Raw genomic sequence first — 13,901 nt, forward strand, 5'->3', positions numbered from 1 at the left:
GAGAAGAGCATTATGTGGTACATTTAATTTCCACTATCTGTATAAGACAATTTTGGTCACAGTAAACAATTCAAATCTAAAATTGTAATTTCATATCAAAAACAAATCCAGGATTAATTTTTAAATGGTAGATTTCATTTTAAATTTCTTCTAAATTTTTAAAAGGTATTTTTTAAATTATAAATTTTTTTAAAAGTTTTCCAAAGTTAATGATTTTTTTCTGTCTTTAAAAATATATAGAGGTAAGAAAAGAGAAAAAGGCATTTTAGGATGTTTTCTTTTTGTGATAATATCTTAACTCCCATTATCAACTCTTGGCCACTGCAGTGTGAAAACTGTATTATTTCCTTGTACTGAACCCTAAAATCTTAAGGCATATTGTTACCAATATAACAATACATTTTTTTCAAAAAAGTGATAAAAATTATTTAACCACTTGTGAGTAATTCATGAATGGATTTTTTTTTAAAGATTTTCCTACAAAGAACACAAGTCATTCTTTTAAAAATGTTCTTTATCATATGACATATATATACGTACACATACATATTTAATTAAAATAGGAACACTCATTTGTAATCCATTTACTATACTATAAGATAATTTGGCTTGAAAACATTTTTCTTGTCCAAAATCTCCTAGAGCATCTCATGATTATTATGACAGTGCTCATAATAATAAAATAAAATATAAAAATACAATTATTATGTTAAAAGCTTTACATTATATTACGTGCAGTCTTATCAACAAACCCATGGAGTAGGTACTATTTGTCTCCATTTTACAGGTGAGGAAAATGAGGCACATGGCTCTTGAATGCTCAGTATATGTTAGGTATTATTAAGTTAATTAAGAATTTTGAAGCCAAATTCTTATGAATGGACTATTCACCTGTAACATATTTTTAAAAATGATACACAGCAATCAGAGAGCGGGGCAAGAGTAAATGATAGATAAACATTTTAGGTTAATGTGGAATAAAAACTATTAGGAATGAATTTTGGTGCAGATGCCACAGAAAAGTTCGTTTTTCAAAAGATTTGTCCATTTGAATTTCTAAAAACAACAACAACAAAAAAAAACCTTGATGTCGAAATCTACCTTTTCATGCTCTGACCGCATGCAGACAATTTACTGGTTAAGGTATGTACATGAATCTTGCCAATATTGAATTTCAAGTGACAGAGGAAAAATCAGTTATAAGAGGGAATTCAATATGCATGGGAAACCATTTGTTCCCTCTGCTTCTTTGATCCTTGCCAAGGCACAGGAAAGTAGAGCAAAGCGCATGAAAAACAGGGGAACATTCTTGTGCAAAGTGGCAGGAGAGCGCTGAGCTCTCAGAGGAATTCAGTGTGACAGGCTGAAAAGCTAAACTGCCAGCCCTTTCCCTGTGAAAGCAGGAAATTTGGGCCACATCTACACTACCTACCATATCTGTTAGCTGCAGACAGGATCCCAAGGTTTCCAAAAGACTCCATCTTGACTCCTGCATTTTGCCAAGTGAGTGGTTTTGCAAATCCTTCGGCCATCCTTGCTCCTTTTCACAGATGCCTCCTGGACTTTGGAGAAGCTTGCAATTTGTTCAGCCCAAAAAAGCAACTATTTCAGCAAAACAATTTTAACGAACACTTTAGAAACATTTGTCAGCAAAACAAATATTTGTATCCGAAATAGCCAGGCTATTAGAATGTGAGAAAACAAAGCAGATGTTTGTTTGGGGTTGTTGTGTTTGATTGTCTTGATGGCATTTGTTTTCTTTCTTTTTCCCACTCCCTGCCCCCACCCCAAGGGGATGTACAGTGTTAACCTTAATGAGATTATAAAATTCTTGGAAGTAAAATTCACCCTTTGTTTTATATTGCTTGGAATGTAATAAAAATGAATTGCCTTACCTTTGAATTTTGTTTCTAAGAAGTGAAAATTTTAGTGTTTCAGCATTTACTTATTGGCTGCCTCATTACTAGTTTAATTTTTTTCAGTTAGTTGGCCTGAAATCAGGATGCCTTATGCAGTCAATTTTAGTACACTTGGATTCCAATATGTACCAGTTTCTTATATTTATATAAAACATGTGATCTTTATATAAATGATAAAAATAAGCACATAGTACTGTGAGCTAATTAGTTTACTAACCTCCCAAGCATTTATTATTTTATCTTCTCTTGTAGCTAATTGAGTCATTGTTTCAGCAAAGTATTAAATATCCCATGGAACCAGCACAAATCAGTGTCATAGGTTCCCTTGTTTAAGTTGAAGGACATCAGCATTCACTGATTCAGGGTTTTTTTTTTTAATTCCTTGTTAAAGGATAGTTGATTTACAATGTTCCTTCAATTTCTGCTGTACAGCAAAGCGACCCAGTCGTACATACACATACGTTCCTTTTTTTTTTTTTTTTTTTTTTGATATATCCTCCATCATATCCAGGGAACTGATTCAGTTTTTTAACTGGAAATGGTTGGGGAAAGGACGTAGAAAGTTATCAGTGTTTGCTATCCCTTTACCTCATTAATTGGGACTGGATGGTTTAGTGGATAAGTTTTAGATTATCTTTTAAATAAAGGTAATATTGATGATTAATGGCTATCAATTTTATTCTTAGCTTCATAGACAAAAAAAAATTAACTTTAATGAGTGCTTTTTTTAAATTTACTGATTAATGAGCATGGGACAAAATTATAAAGGCCCATAGGGGTTTACAGAGAAGAGTAAAACCCTCTTCATCTTCAGCACCCAGCCACTCAGTTTCTTTCAGCAAAATTTCTTTTTCTTTAATGACTTATTTTTTCCATTATAGTTGGTTTACAGTGTTCTGTCAGAATTTCTCATATGTCCTTTTAAGGATGCAATTAAACATACACATAGCACCTGCCTCTGAGAACTTTTTTCCCCGTGTTCAAGTGGGTATACTTTTTTTTTAAATTGAAGTATAGTTGATTTCTAGTGTTGTGTTGAGTATGTGTAGTTTTTGTTTTTGTTTTCCTTTTTAGGGCTGCACCTTTGGCATATGAAAGTTCCCAGGCTAGGGGGTGAAGCAGAGATACAGTTGCTAGCCTACGCCACAGCCACAGCCACGCCACATCCTTAATCCAATGAGGAGGGCTGGGTATCCAACCCACGTCCTCAGAGATACTAGTTGGGTTCATTACCACAATGGGAACTCCAAGCATGTATGCCTGTAGTTTTCTTTTTCCTTAAAGATAATAGCACACTATACATACTATTTTGTAACCTACGTTTCGCTTAGTAATATACAGAAGAAAATTCAGTTTTGTTTTGTTTATATATTTTGAGCACTTACTATGTGCCGAGCATCATCTTAAGCACCAGGCATGTGTGAACTTGGTCCATTCCCACCCAAGTCCAGGAGGGAAGCAGTGTCCCCTTCATCCCCATTTTACAGGCTGGGAGGGTAAGGAGAGTCAGTGACGACTCTGGATTTAACATCTGGAAGCTTGGCTTCAAGCTTGAGTGCTTCATCGGAGAAGCATACTGCTTCTTCAAATAGTGTGTCTAAAATTTCAAACAAGCAGAAAAACGAAAATGTCAACAGAGAGTCCTAGAGGTAGTAGCTGTATGGTGTTGATTTTCTTTAATCATTTGTGGCTTCTATGAGCGTAATCACTCAGCAAAGGCATCTATTAGGAGACATTCAGTTAAATATGTGTTAAAAGCTTGAAGGAGCTCTTTTTGCTGATAAAATAACATAGGTCTGAAATGATAGGGACGCAGTATGTTCTGTAGCTAAGATGATCTTGTGCTGTGTTGTACACTCTCTCTGAGCTCCCACTTTCCTGATCTGCTCTGTCCCTACTCCCTGTTGATGCTGTTTCATGATCAGCTGCCATGGCCCTGCTGAGGAAACAATTTTCACAACACCTCTGTAGTCGTCCCCTCCCCTTTCCCCGTAAGGACCTCCTTCTCTACTCTGCCAGCTTTTGTCTATTTTTTCTTTACGTCTCCACTCACAGTTCACGGTTGATGGGCACTAAGTATAGGGATCATGATTTTCTCAACTCAGGGACAAAGGAAGCCGTCCGTTTTAAAGACAAAGCAGGCATCTTAATCTGGTGTAATCACCTTCTAACACTTTTGAAAATATTTCCATGATTCCACACACTTCACCAAGTACTTTGGAGAATTAAACTTGCATGTTCTTCAGAGCCATTATTTAAGACAAATTTGACTATTTTTCACTTTTGTGTAATGGCTGATATTTGAGTACAGTTTTCCAATGTTGTACGTTGTACGTGTGTGGTTTCCACCTGGCTTGTTGATTGACTTGATAATCACAGCTGGGTTTGGAAGTCACGTCTACCGTTGTTTCTGTGAGAAAACAGCTTCTGAATTTGACTCAACTGACTTAAAAATATTTAGCTGATTTGAAAATTGATAAGTCTCTTTTACAAATCCACTTCAGTGAGAACTTAAACCTGAAGCAGTTGACCAATAGGGCAGCTTTGAATCTTAAAGGTAGCTCTGATTCAACCCCTAGCCTGGGAACCTCTAAATGCTGCAGGTGTGGCCCTAAAAAGCAATACACACACACACACACATGTATATATATGCATACACACACACACACACACACACACTGAGAATCTTTTTAAAAATTTTTTAAAATTTTATTTAATTTTTTTAGGGCCACACCCACAGCATATGGAAGTTCCCAGGCTAGGTGTTGAATTGGAGCTGCAGCTGCCAGCCTACACCACAACGTGTGATCTGAGCCACATCTTCAACCTACACCACAGCTCATGGCAACGCCAGATCCTTAACCCATTGAGTGAGGCCAGGGATTGTACCCAGATCCTCATGGATACTAGTCGGGTTCATTTTGCTGAGCCACAACAGGAACTCCTTCACTGAGAATTTTATATGATGTAATGTAGTGTATTCAAGGCTTTGATGAGGTTGTTTGTTTTTTGCCAAGACAGATAGCTCCTACTTTAAAAATCTCCCTGTACAGAATTATGTTCACACTGTCTGGCAGGTCACTCTGAAGGCTTATTGGCCCATTACTTCACAGATCTGTGTGGATTCTAAGTAACTTTCTGAAGACTGCCGTGGGCCTTCTTCAGGGCTGTGGCCTTCCACTTGGGAATCTTCCCTGATTAGATCTCTTCATTTTCATATGAGAATGTCATTTCCATCTCAGAACAGCTAACTTAGTAACAAGTTTATGAGTTTCCTCTTAACTCAGCAGCCAAGACTTTACTCTACTCAGGAGTTCCTGTTCTGACTCAGTGGGTTAAGGACCCTGTGTTGTCTCTGTGAGGATGTGGGTTCAATCCCTGGCCTTGTTCATTGGGTCAAGGATCCATCATTGTTGCAAGCTGCAGCGTAACTCGAAGATGCGGCTCATATCTGTGTTGCCATAGCTGTGGTATGGGCTGCAGCTGCAGCTCTAATTCACCCCCTAGCCTGGGAACTTCCATATGCTGCAGGTGCAGATGTAAAAAGAAAAAAAAAAATCTCTCCACTCCAGGGAACTCATCAGTATAACCTCCTACGTTATTGCTATCTAAAAGTCAAGTAGAAATTTGATGCTGTGGGTTGCCAGAAGGGTAAATGATGGTCCTATTCTTCTAGATAGTTTCAGTTTTACCCTTAAAATATGTAAGATGCTCGGACGTCAGTGCTTTGTGCTCTGAAGTGCCAGTCAGCTATGTGGAGTGGGTGTGATCAGCCTTAGAAGTTAGAGTCTTGTGAATCATGGTGTTTTATTTACCATGAGAATACATTCCTGGCATCACACAGCACCTTCTCAATGAGCAATCCCACAAGGCATCTCCACCTCATCTTTGCACTAGGAACACCTACATAATTGGTTTCTCTCACCCTCTGTACCCTATGAGTGTTTGAACTATTTGTGCCTCTGCCTATGTTGACTGCAGACCTTCAGGCAAGCAAACCTGTGCTGGCCACACTTCCGCTGGCCTTATTTTGTTTACGTTTCCCACCTTACTTTTTCTTCTGATGTACCACTCATTGTTTTTTAAAGATGTATATTTTCAGTGGGTGTCTTAAATCCCTTCTGGAGAAAGGTAGGAGATACATTTCTCAGAAGACAAAATTAAAAATTAAGATGTTTTATTCAAGAAGTATAAGGACCAGGAGTACCCGTTGTGGTGTAGTAGAAACGAATCCGACTAATATTCTTGAGGTTGCATGTTCGATCCCTGGCCTTGCTCAGTGGGTCAGGGATCTGGTGTTGCTGTGAGCTGTGGTGTCGATTACAGACATGGCTTGGATCCTGCGTTGCTATGGCTCTGGTGTAGGCTGGCAGCTGTAGCTCCAATTTGACTCCTAGTCTGGGAACGTCCATATCCTGCAGGTATGCCCCCCCACCCCACCGCAAAAAAAAAAAAAAAAAAAAGTATAAGAGGCAGGGAAAAGATTCAGCACACCATTCCATGCTCAGGAAGCACCTGTTTTGCACATAACATTACAAGCATCTTTTCAGTGCCACCATGTTGGTTAATAGGTGCACATAAGCCTTTTGAAGAGTCACATAAGTGTGGCCTCCCAAGAGCACCTACCTTGGGAGCATCTTTTCTTCTCTCTGCTCCAAGTCTTATACCTTTCCCATGTAATTAATCGGCTTGTATTCATTTCACTTCAGCTCATTTATATAAAAATGCATGTTGCCAGTTGTAACATGCTTCCCAAATGTAAACGTTCATTTTCTTTACCACTGACATCATTTTCAATTTCTGCAGTTTCTTTCTTTTCCATCCCCAATGATATTTTAAATGTTCTGAGCATTCTAAGAACTTTCCTTCTGAGGAATCTGTTTCTCATCCAGTTTCCCATTTAATGTTTTTCCCAATGTCTCCGATTCAGTACATTTGTTCCTGTAATTACCTCCCTTGACTCAGCTTGGATATTGATAAAGATTATAGAGGGAGCACATTTCTCTTGAGATTTATTCCTTGATCTTGCCATTAAATTTTTCTACACTGTCCTCCAGTGGAAGGAAAGGCAGAAAGCATGGTTTCTCCTACTGCTACCTGTAAATAAGGGTTTAATGAGGTTCTTTAGCATTTCCTTAGCTATCAATGGAGCATCTCTTAATTACAAAGTACCCTTAGGTTCAGTGGGGATACAGTGAGCAAGAGGGTTAGTCTCTGTCCCTGGGAAGCACTCTGTGTGAACAGCCAACCCTAATTTTAAACAAGGTCCTGCTAGAGAAGCAGCAGATTGCTCCAGAAGAATACAGGAACCAGAGATTTCTTATGTAAAGTGTTTGGAGAAAAAGCTAATAAAGGGGGTGAAATATATCCTTAGCATCAAAAGATGTGAATGAATCAGGAACAGAAGATGAGGAAGGGAGATTCATCCAAGGCTAGAAGTGCAGACTTTATTTTTTTGGCTTTTTAGGGCTGCACCCATGGCATGCACCCATGGCATGCCTAGGGGTCGAACAGAAACTGCAGCTGCCAGCCTACACCACAGCCACTGGCCTAGGCCATAGCCACAGAAATGTGGGATCCACTCCGTGTCTGTGACCTACACTACAGTTTGTGACAACGCTGGCTCCTTAACCCACTGAACAAGGCCAGGGATCAAACCCGTGTCTTCATGGATACTAGTCAGATTCCATGACCACTGAGCCATGATGGGAACTCCTAGACTCTTTTAAATGAGCTCAGTGATGGCATCATTTCCATCAGAACAAACTTAAACTATATTTAAATTTCACTGAAGGATGAAAATATTTTTAAGCTGGAAGATCATTTTTTTAATTGTCTTTACCATAAGGTGACTTTGAACAGTGCACTTCACATGGCAGCATTAATATGTTGTGCAGAATATTTCAGCATTAAATTATCTTATATAATCTTCATGATGGTACTATCCGCATTTTACTGCTGAAAAAGCTGACGTCCAGATAATGTGCAGGTAATTATTTAAATGACAAGTTAACCTCACCGTTCAGATTGTACTGTCTGGATTTGTCAGTTATGCTGTCCACTAAGATGAAATTTGAAATGCTTGGTTTTCTGTATTCTGTCTTGGAAGTTGGAGAGAATGCAGAGATGGACCAGAAATTTCAGGATCCATCCCCTCACAGGTGGATTATTTCCCTAACATTGAAAGAGAAGGAGGTCACATTTTCAGTGCAGGTTCCAGAAACCATGCAGCTAAGCCTTGGTCCTGGGTAGCTCCTCTCCTCCAGTTGCAAACCTCCCGGAGAGGTGTTGGCTAAGCCTCCCCATCTGGGAGCCCATCAGAGCCTGGACCACCTGTCTGTGTCCTCATCACTACAAAGCAAGACTTCTGGCTTGGAGAAGTGATGCTCTCCTTGAGAAAAGTCACTTCGGGTCCAGTCAGGTGTGTGAGGCAGAGACGGCAGGTAGAATGAGAGAGATCATCTCAAAGCCCAGAGGAAGCCCTGACTAATCTGTTTTCCACTTTTCTATCCGAACATGGCCTCACTTTTACTGTGAAGGTTAAGGTCTACTCCTAAGTCTGTCTTGGATGAAGGCAGTTGAACCCAGAAGGTAGAATAAGGAAGCAGGTTCTCCTCCCATCAGATCCTCCCTGAATTAGCCACATTGATTGATAAATGCTCACCTGTGACACATTCCTTAAGAGAATGTTTAAAATTAAATTTTCCATTGGGGATTATCAGTGATCATGTGTATCTTGTGAACCAGGGATGTTCCCTATGCCAAATTGTTAGTTTATCCCATGGCAGATGTTTATTGATTCTCTGGAATGTTCCAAACACTGTTCTAGACACAGGGTCCTTGGCAGTGAACAAAATAAAGTCTCTGCCCTGAGGGAGTTTACATTCTACCAGGGGACTCAGATAATAAGTAAATACAAAATGCATCTGTGGGGGTTGCTGTTGTGGCTCAGTGGGTTAAGGACCCAACTAGTCTCCATGAGGATGCAAGTTCGACCCCTGGCCTCGCTCAGTGGGTTAAGGATCTGGCATTACCATGAGCTGTGGGCTAGGTTGCAGGTGTGACTCAAAACTCGTGTTGCTCTGGCTGCAGTATAGGTCTGCAGCTGCAGCTCTGTTTCAACTCCTGGCCTGGGAATTGCAAGTGAGGCCATGAGGAAAACAAACAAACAAACAAAACCATGCTTCTGGTAGTCAGAAGTGCCTGGAAGCTTGACATGCGTGTAAAGAGAATAGAGTTAGGGGAGGTGAACTATTTCAGAAGACGGGTCTGGCAGGGTGACATTTTAGCAGACCCCAGAAGAGGTGAGGAGAGAGCCACCTTGATATCTGGGGGAGGAGGGACCATGCCTGGTAGATGCAGAGAGTGGCAAGAAAGCCAGCATGGTTGGAGCCCCTTGAGAGAGAGGAGTGGTCAGGGGGAATAGTAGAGAGGCCAGATCGCAGCAGGCAGGTAGGCCTTAGAGGACCTTGGGTTTTATCTTAAGGTGAGAAGTATTTAAACAGAAAATGACACAATGTCCTAACATTTTAAAGGAATCTGTCTGGTTGTTGGACAGAGAATGAGCTGCAGAAGATGGGGCCTGGGGCCATCACATGGGAGAAGATTCCTGGGGTCCATGGTATAAAGGGGGCCAGGCTTGGGTGCTCTGGGTGGGGGTGGTGAAAACAGTCAGACTTGAAAGAGATAAGAAAGTAGGAGAACCACCAGGATTTGTCAGTGGATTGACTGTGAGAAGTAAGAAGGGAGGAGTCATTAGGGACAGTGTGGGGCTCAAACTGCCAGAAAAGTGCATTTGCCATTTATTGATGGGGAAAATGGTCAGAAGAGAAGGTTGTGTGGAGGGAATCAGGATTTCTATTTGGCACATGTTAAGTTTGAAATGGCTGTTAGAAATCCAAGAGTTCTCTGGTGGCCTAGCAGTTAAAGGATTCAGCATTGTCACTGCTGTGGGTCAGGTCACTGAAGTGGCATGTGTGCAGTCTCTGGCCTGGGAACTTCTGTATGTGGAGGGCATGGCTAAAAAAAAAAAAAGAAAGAAAAAGAATTCTAAAGAGGAGATGGCAAATAAGTTGTTGGATAAATAAGTCTGGTATTCATAGGATAGTTTGGGACCTAAATTTGTCAGTCAGCACCACAAATGCCATGTAAAAATGAGGTACCTGAATGAGTTGACCAAGGCCACAAGTGTAGATAGAGCTAAAGGAGGTATAGGGCCAGGGGAAGGATGGAGCCAAGGGAAGTAAGCATTGTATGAGTAAGGTGATCTGTGTGCAATACTGGTGAAGGCTTGAAAAAGAATGCAGGGAGTTCGCATTGTGGCTCAGTGATAACCAACCTGACTGACATCCATGAGGATGTAGGTTTGATTCCTGGACCCACTCAGTGGGTTAAGGATCTGGCCTTGCTGTGAGCTGCAGTGTAGGTCACAGACACGTCACTAAGGATCTTGACAAAGGGGAGTATTGGAGGAGGGATGGAGGAAGTAGCATGAATGGAGTGGATTCAGAAGGAAATGGGAGGAGAGGAAATTTACACAGCAGACATTCACAGTTCTTTCCATTATTTTCACTATACTCTGCAAGTGGGTAAATGGGGCAGAAACTAGAGGGAGAAGTCAGGGGTGGTTTTTTTTGGGGGGGGGGAGGGGCAGGAAATACATTCAGTCTATGTCAATCCAGAAGACAGGGAATGCTGGCTGAAGAAGAAGAGGGGGCTGGGCTCTCCTGCCCAAATGAGGGGTTGGCCTTGGGAGCCCAGAAATCCATCCATTCTAGCAAGAGGGGAGCCAGACCATTAAAAGTACTGTCAGGTGGGTTTGCCAGGCATAGAAAGTGTGGAGAGTGGGCACTTCTGTTTTCTCAGTGAATGAGGTGGCAGGTTTCATGCTTGAGGCTGCAAGACTTGGTCTTAAGTGGCAGGTTGTCCCATGCTGTCCCTCAACAAGTCAGGAATACGGGCAGCACAGAGATTCTGGGAGGGCAGAACCGTCCTGTTTGCTTGGATCCCCAGCACTTCACACATTGCCCAGCATGCGTGACATAGATGGTCTGTCTTTGCCCATAATCCCAAGGTGGTGTTTGCTTCACTGGCTCAAGGGTTTGTGTTTTGGGACAGTTACAGGTAGGACTCGCTCCATAGCACAATGAAAATGCAGGCCCTTTGCTCACAGATCAAGACCTTCCAAAAGGCACAACTGAGCATCCAACCACCTGTGGGGCCCCTGTGAGCACGTGGCTGTGGAGGTGGCCCGATACAGAGACACCAGTGAAATCTGCTCAGACACAGCAGTGGGTGGTAGACTAGGGTGCTGTCCAGAGCTAGGACTTCCTGAGAAGAGAGCTTTGTATGTTTACCTTTCTTTCAGAAGCTTACCAAAGAAAGGTCAAATTCAAACAGGGGAGTTGCCATCATCACAGATGAGGAGATGGAGGTACAGCGGGGTTCCACGAAAGAGAGCAGAAAATGCATCAGAACATCTTAGAAGCCTTTATCGCCAACACTCACTAGGGATGCCCCCCGAGTCAGAAGTCCCCACATCACCAAGAGTGGGAAGGGGATGGTAGAAAAAGTGAAACACGGCAACATCAGAGGTTGCAGTCCATTATCAGTATGGATGTGGTATTAATAATGATCAGTTTATTTTAAAGACCTAAGAAAATTCCTCCCATTCATTCCTCAAACTCTTATATTGAAGTTTGAATGGAAGATTAGGTCCAGGGCAAGGATAAGATGACCAATTTTGTAGCTGCTTTAAAATGGACTTCTTTCAAAGATTGTTTTCCAAAAACAACGCATAATGGCTTTTTTGAAGAAGTTTTCCAACATTGTTCCCCTTTTATTGGAGAAAAAGACGTAAGCTGAATATGTTGTGTACGTATATGTCCATGCTCTGCTGTGAGCCTTCGTTTTCTATGGTAGTGATTCTATCACAGGACCGTGATGATGTGACATTTAAGCCACCACTGGAATTTCTTTAGAGTTTTGAGAATATTCAGAATTTCAGTTTTCAACTCTAAGGATCTCTGAGTCTGGAGCTTGATTCCAGGCTGACTTACAGGAGGGGAGAATCTCTTTTACGGTGTTGTCAGAGGACTGGGGAGGGTTTGGGTAGCAACATGTGTCAGATGCAGTTGTCAGAGGTCACTGTAAGTCAAGGGACAGCTAAGTGATCAGTGTGAAAGGCATACACACCCCTTTTCCATTTGGCCTTTCCCCTAAATTTCTGAATTTTCCTGTACAGTCTTCCCTCTGTATCCTGGGGGATTGGTTCCGCCACGTGCCCTCCACCCCGTACCAAAACCCATGGGTGCTCACGTCCCTTTTATAAAATGACATAGTGTTTGCATGTAACTGATGCACAGCCTTCTGTATACTTCAGACCACCTCTAGACTATTTATAATGCCTGGTTTAGTGAAAATGCTATGTAAATAGTTGCCAGTGCATGGCAAATTCAAGTTTTGCTTTTTGGAACTTTCTGGAATTTTAAAGATATCTTTGATCTGTGGATGCTAAACTGGAGCATACAGAGAGCCGACTGTATAGTGAACAGCATGGCTTGACCATGGCAGGGCCCTTGAATGTTTCTGTCCTCAGAAACAAGGTTAGCTTGTTAGCAGTGCCACTGGTGCCTTTCTGCTCCTGTCATTTGTGGTTGTGTCCTCCAGATTCAGTAGACAGGTGTCCCCCAAGGTCACATACCTGGAGCAGGGCCCATCTTAGAGCAGTTTCCTTAGGCTTGGTGCCCGCATGGAGATCTGTTTTGTTGGAAATGGAAACACAAAATGCCTCCCAGGATGGAGGTATCTGGTGCCTGTATTAACCCAAGGAGAATCTGTTTTGCATGTCAGTTTACTGTGTTCATGAGAAAAACAAAATCTTCTACCCTCCTCCTGCCTTGTTTGCATATTCAAGGTAGGGGTGTTTTGATAACATGATGGCTCATCTCTCTTACCACCTGTGATACTTTTTCAAAAGTATATATTAAATTCCTTTTCTACTTATCATCAGCTTCCCCAAATGAGCAACTTATTTTGAACCTTGTCCTCCAATTTGTTCAGCAACTGTGTTTCACTTACCATCTTTACCACACAATTGTAGCATTTGATGTCTGCATCAGTTTTGAAGCATCTCCAACATCTCCCAGTTAAAACCATGTATTGCTATTCTGCACTTAATGAAATAGTAACAACTTTTTAAAAACAGTAACAACCAATGCCTGTAAGGCTGTAGTAAAACTGACACAGTTTAAATGGATACAGTCCTTTGGAAAACTGTTTGGCAAGATATGTAAGAAAGTAGGTAACATTTTGAGGGAACCTTGAGAAATAAAGTCCAACAAGGAATCTGGATTAGAATTTACAGTAGGCAGTAAATCCTGCTGGTGTCGAAGGGTTGGAGTTGCCTGAGGTATTTTAGACCAATTAGTTTGAAGGTGACTGAGAGGGAGAGACAAAAACTAACAGCTAGTGAGATTTGGCAAATATTGTACACCTGTAGAAGGTAGAACTTTCAAGTTAAGGCATCTAGACTATCTCTTCAACTTGAAAAACCAGGAGACTAAGAACTAAAATATTTGGAGGCAGTTTCTCCAAGGCTCAGGTAGGAGTTATGAGCGCAGTGAACCAAATGGAAACTTCTGAGTTCCATTCCTGATTTTATTTTTAATATTGAAGGATTTATGGAACACTTTGGTGCTATTTACAAATGGAGAATTCTAATGACCTTGTGTAGATTTTAATATTTTATGATTGAACATGTAAACATATATATTTTTTTAAATCTTTTTGCCATTTCTTGGGCCACTCCCACGGCATATGGAGATTCCCAGGCTAGGGGTCGAGTCAGAGCTGTAGCTGCCTGCCTACGCCAGAGCCACAGCAACGCAGGACCCGAGCCGCGTCTGCAACCTACATCACAGCTCACGGCAATGCCGGATCCTCAACCCACTGAGCGAGGCCAGGGATTGAATCCGCAACCTC

The 13,901-nt window shown here is 41.4% G+C and overlaps 1 protein-coding gene across 28 annotated transcripts in view; it reads left to right on the top strand.

Moving 5' to 3' along the window:
* The window catches only part of EYA1 (EYA transcriptional coactivator and phosphatase 1), a 357,349-nt gene that overhangs the window by 258,928 nt on the left and 84,520 nt on the right, over positions 1-13,901 (top strand). The window lies entirely within an intron of this gene.

This window comes from Sus scrofa, chromosome 4 (genome assembly GCF_054392235.1).
Source record: "Sus scrofa isolate SSC_HxYL_T2T_F1_AM1 chromosome 4, Sscrofa_HxYL_maternal_Yorkshire_Landrace_v2.0, whole genome shotgun sequence".
NCBI lineage: Eukaryota > Metazoa > Chordata > Mammalia > Artiodactyla > Suidae > Sus > Sus scrofa.